The 10852-nt window shown below is 31.4% G+C and overlaps 1 protein-coding gene across 3 annotated transcripts in view; it reads left to right on the top strand.

Moving 5' to 3' along the window:
- The first annotated feature begins 409 nt into the window (after nt 1–409).
- Nucleotides 410–10852, top strand: part of LOC108903391 — a 59972-nt gene continuing 49529 nt past the window's right edge. For 2 of the 3 annotated variants that reach the window (XM_018705564.1, XM_018705565.1), the window contains exon 1: nt 8888–9277. The gene's annotated coding sequence lies outside the window, so the exon portion shown is untranslated. Of the gene's footprint in view, nt 467–8887; nt 9278–10852 lie in introns of those variants that run through there. The other variant, XM_018705566.1, reaches the window with a different exon arrangement.

Here is a 10852-nt window from a genome sequence, read left to right as displayed (position 1 = left end):
CTATTCCAGTCAGTGTCTCTGTTTCTCGATTATTAAAATACGCGCTACGTAATCACTCTAAATATAATAACGGAAAATTACAGCGCACTTCGATAATCAAGGTAATAAAACAATTGTCCGCTCATCGTCCTATTTCTGCCCCTACCGTTGCCGTTTCTGCATCTTTTGGCGCGTTTGACGAAACGAAAAACCGTACATCAAAATCGCTTTTTATTTTCCCGTAGCCTACCAAGATTGTTGCGAGGGGAGAACTATTGTGGAATTAGAGGTGCGTGCGTGAACGCCGTTAAGAGGAACCTGTGGATTATCCTTCTCGTTCTTCCCAATGCTGGGTGATTACCGCTAAATGAGATAAGCTGTATGACCGCCCTACCCTGCCGGGCGAAACACATTTGCATCCCCTCTGTTTGCTCGCATCCAGGCGCCGGAATTTCCAAATTTCTGGATATGAATAAACATGAAGTGGGTATTTTGTAACAAGAGATGAAATTTATTTATAATTTTTTTTCGTAAGCGAACAAATGGTCCTCGAGCCGTTTTAATTCATATAGAGGGTGTCCCAATAGTGATAGTAAAAAATGGAATGGTGGATTCTGCAGGCAAAAATTAATTTGTTTATTTATTATTAGTCCAACAGGAACAAACCCAATTACATGACATTAGCGGAAATAAAAATGTGAAATTAGAATAGTTACACACACAAGAACTAGAATATAGCATACAAATATAGTAAAGAAATAAATAAAAATACATAAATACAAGAAAAAGAACTGTAAAATATATTGAATTTACTTCTAAGAGAAGAAACATAGACAACAAAAGTATTGTTAAATGAGTAAGAAAATAAGAGAAAAATAATAATAAAATATTGTAAAAGCTATAATTGCAATTCATAGGCAATTTTTAGCAGCAAAATGCGACTTTCTTCTCCTGTAAACATGCAAAAAGTACGCCTTGCAAGCTACAGCTCTTCCAATTTTTCAAAACAAAGCCCATTTCCTTGATTACTTGTTAATTATAAGCAACTTTAAAATAATTTTGCATTTTATTGAGTAGATTAGTTCTACACTGTAAAAAGAAACACTCAATTTCACTCAATTTTACTCAATATCAATTTCTGTGCACACCGGATTGAGTGAAATATTCGCTCTATTAATATGAGTACAACTAAAATTTTATGAGTGAAACTATTGCAACAGAAGTGAGTGAATTTTACTCAAATACAAGTTTCTGCTAACTCTCAAGTGAGTGACATTTGACTCTATTCTGATCTGAGTATGTAAAAACAATTAAGAGTTGACTTTTTCTCTAAATTTAACTATTACCGATTAATATTTTACTCAGATTTGCTTTATATTCTCTTTAAATTTTAATTTAAATATCATTGTATTAAAATCGTAAACTACTAAGTTGTCACAGTGGTTTGCGCACAGAAACAATATTTTAGGTTTCAATTATTAAAATAACTGATTAACTGATCGGACGAATAGATTGCCACAACTGTATTGTAGGTACATTACAGATACGTAAGTAAGTATAGGTAACTATTTAACTATCCGTTTATTTAACCAAATATTAATCAATATATTATTATTGACTAACGTCACACACCATGGCACGAGATGACCTAATGGGGACGATGGGAATAGACAAAGACAACGCACGACAACCATAGAATGGGGTGGGGTCACTCAATAATGAGGACATTTACTCCGATTTAGGTACAAGTGTACCAAATATGAGTTTATCCTATAACCTACCTATATTTGAGTGAAAATACTCAGTTTTAGTTCAAATATTATGGCAAAAGGGATACAATTATCAATATTAAGGAGGTCCGATACATCTCTTGCGGGGCAGGCGGTGCGGGAGGGAAGCATATGCTTATACATGGTAGTTTCGTTGTAGCACCAACCTTACATAAACCAATTTGAGCGAACTAAATATAATAAATACGAATGAAAGAGTAACCGCAAAAAAACCCATTTTTTCGCCCGTTTTTGCGTAGTGTGTAGCAAGAACGGGGAAGGTCGTCCAGAGGTCTCCGTGGACTTAAATTGATCGTCATGAAAAATCTAGGTGATCATAATTCGATTTTTCCAATATTTGTTCGACTTACCCCTACTTAAGGGGTGGAAACCACCCCTAAAACAAGAAACGTGAGAAAATGGTCAATAATATTATTAGTTTAATCCACGCACATGGTGCATTAGAAACAAATTCCAACATAGTTAACTTAGCAAAAGCAATAACTTTTGTCTAACGATTCTTTTTGCAAAACCTCGTAGTTTATAAGAAAATTAGGTGCTACTTTTTCATTTTAAATAAAAATAAATATTTTCAGTTAGTACATTTTCAGTTACTAATTGTAAGAATCTTACATACGTCTCCTAGGAGTAAAAAAATACAGATTATATTTTTTTAAACAAAAAGGAAATTATTGGAAACAGAAAAAGATTTAGAATTAGTCAACTTGTTAAAAAAATATTAATAAATCCATTACAGTTTGACTTTGAAGGTAGTTGAATAAAGATTAATAATTAAAAAATGAAACACGAAAAGTTAATTATTTTATAAATATAAACGGTAATATTTTATTTAATGTAGAACGTGACACTGGTACATTTGTTTACATTTATAAGTCAAGTTATTGCCTTGACACTGCCTAGAGTCTAGAGTTCACTGAATAAACTTATTAGTTAACCTCCAGATCGTCGTCAGTATAATTAAATTTGATATTGGAAAATAGTGGGCTTTATACGGAGCCTTGGGGTATCCTTGAAATAACGTACGACTGAATTTATGATCCATGGAAAATAGATTGTACAAGTTTTTTTAAAATCGCAAAAAACAAATTCGTTAATGTTTTTTGTCAGAAATCTATTCTACTTTCATCGTTTTCTAGTGCATTTGTCCTCAATAGTATTGAATAAAGTACTAAGTCCAGTTACTACACTCTGTCCTATAGTAAGTATATAGTAGTGAATATATAATTAATCAAAGTAAGTCAGTATTAAATTCATATATAATTTAATAGTTACTTATAATGAAACAAAGTTATTTAATTGTGATTTATAGAAAGTTTAGAATCGGACCTTTCAGGCTCTCTAGTTTGACCGATAATAACAGACTGAAGTCAAATAATGTTCTTCGATAACAGAACTCTAGATGCGCAAAAGATATCTAACCCCACATGGAACTAACTGCTGCTATTGCGGGAAACAACTGCTCTATGGTTTACTATGGTACAAAATGAGTCACAGAAAGCTTATTTTTGACAACCATGAAGATTTTATTAATACAGTGATCGACAACTTTTCAAAAAATCCGAGAGGATTATGTTATACCTAATTTTCGTTGAATTTCTTTATTTTTTTAGTTATTTATATATTTTTGTTTTTCTTATATTAAAAAGGTTTTATTAAAAATGTTTCCAAAAAAAAATAATTCACTGTACCTATTTCTACCTATAATTTATATTTATCCCTTCCTCTCTCTTATCTTGCCCCCCCTGGCCCATTGGTTGGCGACGTCCTTGTAACTTGACATACTGAAATTTATATATTTTGAAATCGGTAAAGTAACAAACAACACTTAACATTAATCTAGTTATATTCAACAATTTTCACTGTTGTTTTTAAAAGCTTTTTGTGTTTTTATAAACAATTTGGTTCTATCAATAATTATTAATTAGTACCATCCGAAAAGACGCTTATACATAAAGAAGCAAAAATTGGTAATAAGAATTTCTGTAGTGCTATTTTTTACGTGTTCGTCTTTGTTAAGGGTGGGTGATATTAGAACAACAAAAATACAAAATACTTTGAATTATTTAACAATTGCAATATTCCAGGTATATATAATTTCAAGTTTTTAATAGCTAGCTGAGAAATGTAGCCTATAAAGTGTTGTTTCCCTTAATATCAACAGTTAGGAACCTTGTTTGTGAGGTTAGATATCTTTGGCATGCCTAGATTTCTGGTATTAGTTTAAACCTTTATAATACAGTAAAAGCAAGCTTTCAAATACTTCAACGTATGTATTCCACAAGAAGTTTCATTTGACCTAAAAATAAAAATATTTTAAACATTTTTTGAGTAACAAAACGTGCAAACTTACTAAATTTCTAACATCACACAGTAAAAGCGTTGCAATACTGTTTATAATTCCTGTTTATTGTTGTTTGCCTTAAAAATCATCGAAATGGACACCTGAACTAATCAAATTAATTCTTATGCGACTAATGAAATATTGGTAAGACGGACCACATGCTATGATAATAATATGCAATTAACCAGTGATTAATATTGTCAGGCGCCTTCAAACGAACAACTGCCAACATTTTCTTGGCACTTCATACTATTCTTCCCTTATTATGTATGCATATATTCACGATATCTTTAGATCAGTTGACTGTGATTTCTCTACAGAATTGTCAGGTACCACAGTTCTAAATCGAAAACAAAACAAAAAATACATACATGAAAATTTGTTAATTTGTGGTTTCACTTATACCGGGAAATCTCAAAACTGGAGGTACTAGTAACCAAAATATGTCGATTGAGCCAAATATGCCTTATGCAAATTTTGCTGGTTTCAAAGACACAGGGCGTTCAAAGTTTGAATTTTATGATGAAATTTCTCAATAATTTTGAAAAATGTCAGTGTGAACAAAAAAATTAGCAGTATTATGTTTTAGCTGGTTTAGGTAGTCAGTCTCTAATGGATATCTTTTGTCCTTATTCTTTCACAACTGTTCATTTTTAAATATGTATTCCCTGATCCCTCATCTTCTAATGTATCTTATTCATCACTGTAAAAAGAAACCAGAAAAGCTAAAAGTTGCAGAAACTGCATTTTTCTTTTTCATACCTGGCCTTTTACCTTGATATTAGTACATTATAAGTGTCATTCTCTATTCTTACCGTTATTCTTCGAGTTAAAAGCGTGTGAGAATAAAAGTATGTAAGCAAACTTGTTAATTTTTTACAGAAACAATTGAATATCATATCACTGAAGAATAGAAGCATTGTTTTATCTAATTGCAAACACCTATTAATAATATTCTTCTGGCATATTAAATTTAGTATAAGGCACACTCACACACTTTTTGTCCTATAGTCCTTACTATTAGTAAATATCCTTCATTATAGCTATTTGTAAAATTTAACTAAACCTAACCACTGACATTTGAATTAAGTGAGATTTGATTAAGAGTGGAACTATGTGCCATAGTTTATGTTTTGTGTGTGTGACATTTATCACAATATTTACGCGGCTTAAATTATTGTTAGGGCAAAATGATTGGCTTTTAGTTGCAGATATTTGATCGTTTTGAATATTTCTGAAATTTTATTTGTTAACACATGCTTCGAAATTGCTTAGAAGACGAAAAAATATTGGTTGGAAAAGATCTATCGAAATCTGAAAAAAATAGGTTCTGGCAGATAGCTCTTTTGACACTAATTAAGATGTAATTCCAAAGCCACTGATTCTCGGGTGAATTAATCGGAGGTTCATTTTATATTTACACTTTGTAATGAAAGTTAAATAAGTACTCATTTTATTTGCGTCAAGTACAACTGCAACGTAGGTAGGTTGAAGTTCAATATTCAATTATTGGTTTACAGTTTCCCCTAAAGTCAAAATAAATCTATATACATTTGCCCACAAACAAAAAAAAACATGTATAAAAACTATTTACGATTTTCTGTGTAAAACATTTGTACCGATGCACTGTGTTTTTTGTTTTCATCCTTTCCATGGAAAACAAAAGTTTTAAACATAAAATTTGCCCGCAAACAAGTAGTGCGGACATTTTTATTCACAAACACAAATGTATGAGCAATTGACTAAAAAAACTTTTTTGCGATCGTTCTTCGAGTTTTAAACAAAATTATTAGGGTTCACTAAAAAGTATTTTATACTCATAAACAAAATGGTAAAAAAATTCGAAGCAATAACATCACATACATATTCAATAAAAGAGCTCCAGAACGAAAATATTTAATTATAAGTGTACAGGGTGATGAAAAGCACAGATACAGAAAAAAAGATAAAAATAATATTTTCTAAAAAAAATTTTATATTTACAAATTCGATTTTACTTAAATACAAATAGACTTTTTATTCATAAAAAAATATTAATATATACTATTTATATATTTCCTGTTAATAACTTTGTCATTCTCAAAAAATTTCGAAATCCAGCTTCATCATTTATTTTCATATCTCTCAAAGGATTTCAGGATGTATTCTATTTTGAAAAGTATCAACTCATTTTCCTAATGTCTACACTTCTTAAATTCAGAAATATGTAGCCTGCAAAAATTGTTATACCAGCTTCACTTTGAAACTTATTTTTCCAACTGACAATACTCAAACCGAATAAATCATATTTTCTGATGTGAACTTTTGTTCACGGCCAACTAAAAAACATTTCATTCACGTTTGCTTTTGTTTACGGGCAAATGTTTTTCTATCTGCATCGACCATTTATTTAAAAACATTTGCATGTGTGCATTGCTTGTAAATCTGAACTATGCAAAAGGTTTTGTAGTGGCAGCTCTTGAACATCCATACCAGGGAGTGCAAAAATCTAGGTACAAAATATTAAAAAAATCAAATATAATAAAGTATTGTTATTTTAAGTAGGTCCTATTAAAATACAAATAAAATAAAAACATACTCAACATTATTTTTTAAAGTGATTCCTTTCTTCTGCTTGTGTCCGAAATAACCTTTTCAATTACTTGTTCATTAAATTTTGGTAATTTTCTCACCATTGATTTTTTATTGCAAGTGCTACAATCAATTTAAACTTTTATAACATTTTTTAAAAACACAAGAAAGAATATTTATGTAAGTAACAAAATTTTACACCATAGCTGAAAAAATTACGCTTATTTAGAAAAAGGCAGAGAATATACAGGGTGTTTCAGAAAGACCACCCGTAAAATCCTTTTAGTAATTGTTAGTGTATTTAGTAATGACTAATTACAGTCACTAAAATTTTGATATAAAGTTAATTAGAGTTTAAAATATTACTGAGAATATATGAGTTGTTTATGAGACATCCATCAATAAGTTTTGACATAAGCCTACTTTGAAAAAAGTCACTTATTTTCTACACCGTAATATTGTAAGAGTGCAATTGTACAATTTTATTTTCTAAAAATAATGTACTCCTATTAGAACTTCCTAATGTTGACGGTTTTCGAGAAAAAAGGCTTTTAATTGAACTCTAATAATATGACGGTGTATAAAATAAGTGACTTTTCTCAAAGTAGGCTTATGTCAAAACTTATTGGTGGATGTCTTCTTAGTAATATTTTAAACTCTAGTTAACCTTGTATTAAAATTTTAGTGATAGTTAGTGACTGTAATTAGTAATGACTAATTAGAGTTTAAAATATTACTAAGAATTTATGCGTTGTTTATGAGACATCCTTCAATTTTTGACATAAGCCTACTTTGAAAAAAGCCACTTATTTCACACTGTCATATTATTAGAATTCAATTAAAAGTCTTTTTTCTCGAAAACACACATTAGGAAGTTCTAACAAGAGTACATTATTTTTAGAAAATAAAAGTGTACATTAGAAATTGGAGCCCAAAAAACCTAACCTCAAAAAAATTTGAACCTAAAATCTAATAGGAATGTAGCTATGGCCCTCTATGAAGTATCCAAAAAATAATTAGACCAGCGCATTTGGCGTCCTTAAAAACCCCGGAATACCAAATTTCATAAAAATATTTCGCACCGTTTGGAAATTTTCGTAAAAATTCTATTAAAAAATTTTATTTTGTCGCTCTGTATTTCAAAAACAAGAGGAGATAGACATATAGTTCATAAGACAAAAAATTCTTATTTTTTGACGTACTATCACCCCCTAAATTTACGGGAGGTCTTTCTGAAACACCCTGTATATTATTTGGCTAGGGTTAGACTAAACAGATCCCAAAACTGCATAGTAAATATGCGCTACTCTAACTCCGTTTTTCACTGCTACGCGACGGTAACCATGACCACCGCTGTAAACACTTTACAGATGTAAAGGCGAGTATTCAGAGTTTTGCAAACGAATTTTACACATTTTACAAATTACATATATAACATTGTAAACGAAATTTTAAATTAAGCCTCCAGCACTAGCCGCCACTGGTTTGGTACCTTTTTAAAATTTTAATATTCTGCTATATTATGCCTAAAAACTGGTTATTTTTCTTCATTTAAATTATTGTCTAAAGTACAAATTCCATTAAAGAAAGACACTGTAATCGCGAAACAGAAACAATTATGGAAATTACAAACCAATGTTCGGTTTAGCACAACCACTGATTGACTACGCGACGGGTTCTACTTACTCTTTCTTCTCAGATGATCACTTTCAATATCTTACTTTATTAAATTACGCAGAAACACCCTTGATACCAAAAAATGGAATATTGAGAAATCATAACTTAATTTTCTAAGAGGAAAGGGAGGCGACATATATGTCATTCCTACAGTGATGTCGTTGAACCTCACCCCATCGAACTGCATAACGTTTGAGAAGCGCAATACGAGTTTTTTGTATTTATTAGTTCGCACCGATCATTCGTCCGATATTGGAAGGAACACCTTTAGATCCCTACGCAGTACCGCAATAATTCGAAATGGCGTCACCATCGCAAGTAGCTGCAAAACAAAACAATAAAATTAATCCTTGCGCTAGCCTTCCCCGATCGCCGCATTTGAATCCGAAAGATATTCGACGGCAAGCAATCCGCTCGCACCCACCTCTACCAACAAAATTCCTCGTCGAACGGGCGATACGTCATACGCTGAACTTACACCGGGCGCATGCGCCAAAAGATAGGTTTCTCAATGCACACTGGTTGTTAGTATACAAGTTAAAAGTGCCGCTTAAAGTTGTGGGACATTTGGTACAATGAACTTAATACCTTTAGAGAACACAATAAAACGAATCAAAAACCGTTTAAGCAGCCATCTAATTGACCTGAACTACAACGCCACGAAAAAATAAATTACGTTTTCCGCGGATTCGGACGTAGGGACTAGCGGTTAAATCCAGTACTATTTTTGGATTGTTTATATCTGCAGCTGATAAACTTTATTACAAGTAAATATTGTGACTGAAGTGTTTCTGACTGTGTTCGGCAAGTTTAACGTCTCCAGAGTGATATTCGCCGCTTCCAACCCCAAAGAGTTCAAATTTGAATTTGACAAGATGCAACAAGGTGTTCCACCAATCGTCGCAACCGTTTTGTGCAGGTGACTACATTTTAATTTTAAGGGTGACACAGTAGCGTAGCTTGTTTCCGGCTCAAATAAAACCTAAAATTATTACTGCTTGAAGTTTATATGTAGAGTATTAATCCATAGCAACTAGCTTATTGCGAACTGAAAGTAGGTAAAAACATTCACTTGCCGGTTCAAAATAGCCTCTAACAACTCTTTGAATAAGGTGCTGGAACCTATTTTTAATGCATATCTACCTGTATCACCTGTTTATTAAATCGTTATTGGTGTCGTTTTCTAGGTAAAATAGTTCCTGGTGCCAACAGTGTCATTTTATCATTTTTTTGCTACAAAATTAACTAAGTATTTATGTCATAAAAATCGATTTATAGGTAAAACTTATCAATAATAGTTTTTTTTAACTTCTAATCAATTTTTTCCGAAACCTAACTGCAATAAAGGCATATTGAATTTAAAAATGACGTCCTGAATATACACTAAGAAAAAAATCAATCGCCAAACTTGGACAATGTGGAATAAGAATAAAATCAAACAATTTTGGTCCCTAATGTTTCATTTTACGGAGGAAGAAATGAAGGCGTTGAAATTGGACATGAATAAAATCCAGATAAAATGCGGCAACCAATTAAAATGTTTTGCTTTACCAACTAGCAACAAATGATATTAATAAAGTATCGATTTTCTATTTAATGTCCATGAACAGCTTCAGTAGCGTGTTTGGGTGCATTCTAATTCCGTTTGTGTAACTAACTATATTAGAAAGTAAAAAATCCATCGTAAATAGTATAAACTAGAATGCACATTTGCCGAAAGCAGGATTCCTTTTAGATCTAGGTGTGCTAAAACTGTTTTTGTACTTGCGACAGAGAACCATCATCAGAGAGACAACGCCCGCAGTTCAGTCAAATGAATAAATAGTTTACAACGTTGCCAAGTGTTCGATAAAGAGCCAGATTTTCATATTTGAAAAAGCATAGCAGCTGTAACATTGAAACAAGGCAAGAGCTTCTTGTTTTAAAACAAACCGTCATCAATGAATAATGAATAATGACATTTTTATGACATTATAAGAATATGTATCACGAAGGTGATACCTATATTGTAAACAGAAATATAGGTCGGTAACTTAGCCTGCAAATTATTAAATAAATTTGAACACAAGATACCCAAATGCAAAAGTCAGCCATAATCGTACCATCACATTGAGAAACATTATTTACAGCCTATCCACAATTAAAGAGATTTTGTTAAGAATTAAAAATTATTTACTGAAACAATATCTGCTCGCTTTTCGTCTATTTATAAAATTTTTATAGTAAACTAACAGAATTGCACATTTCATTAGTGATACTGAGCTTGAAATAGGCTGCTTTGTTTCTGTTTTTTAACATACAACTCGAGTGAATAATTTAAAATATGTTGCATTAATTTTAAATATAGATCAATTCTTATAATATTTCTCTGTAAAGAGGAACTACGAAGGTGTTTAAGTTTAAGAAAGTAATATCAGACACTGTTTGATTATATGAGTATGAACATAGTATGGAATATTGTCTGAAAAAAGCGTGAAATAATAAATACTTAATA

This window comes from Anoplophora glabripennis, unplaced genomic scaffold (genome assembly GCF_000390285.2).
Source record: "Anoplophora glabripennis isolate ALB-LARVAE unplaced genomic scaffold, Agla_2.0 scaffold52, whole genome shotgun sequence".
Lineage (NCBI taxonomy): Eukaryota > Metazoa > Arthropoda > Insecta > Coleoptera > Cerambycidae > Anoplophora > Anoplophora glabripennis.
Note: the sequence above shows the minus strand (reverse complement) of the source record. Positions and strands in the feature narration are given on the sequence as shown.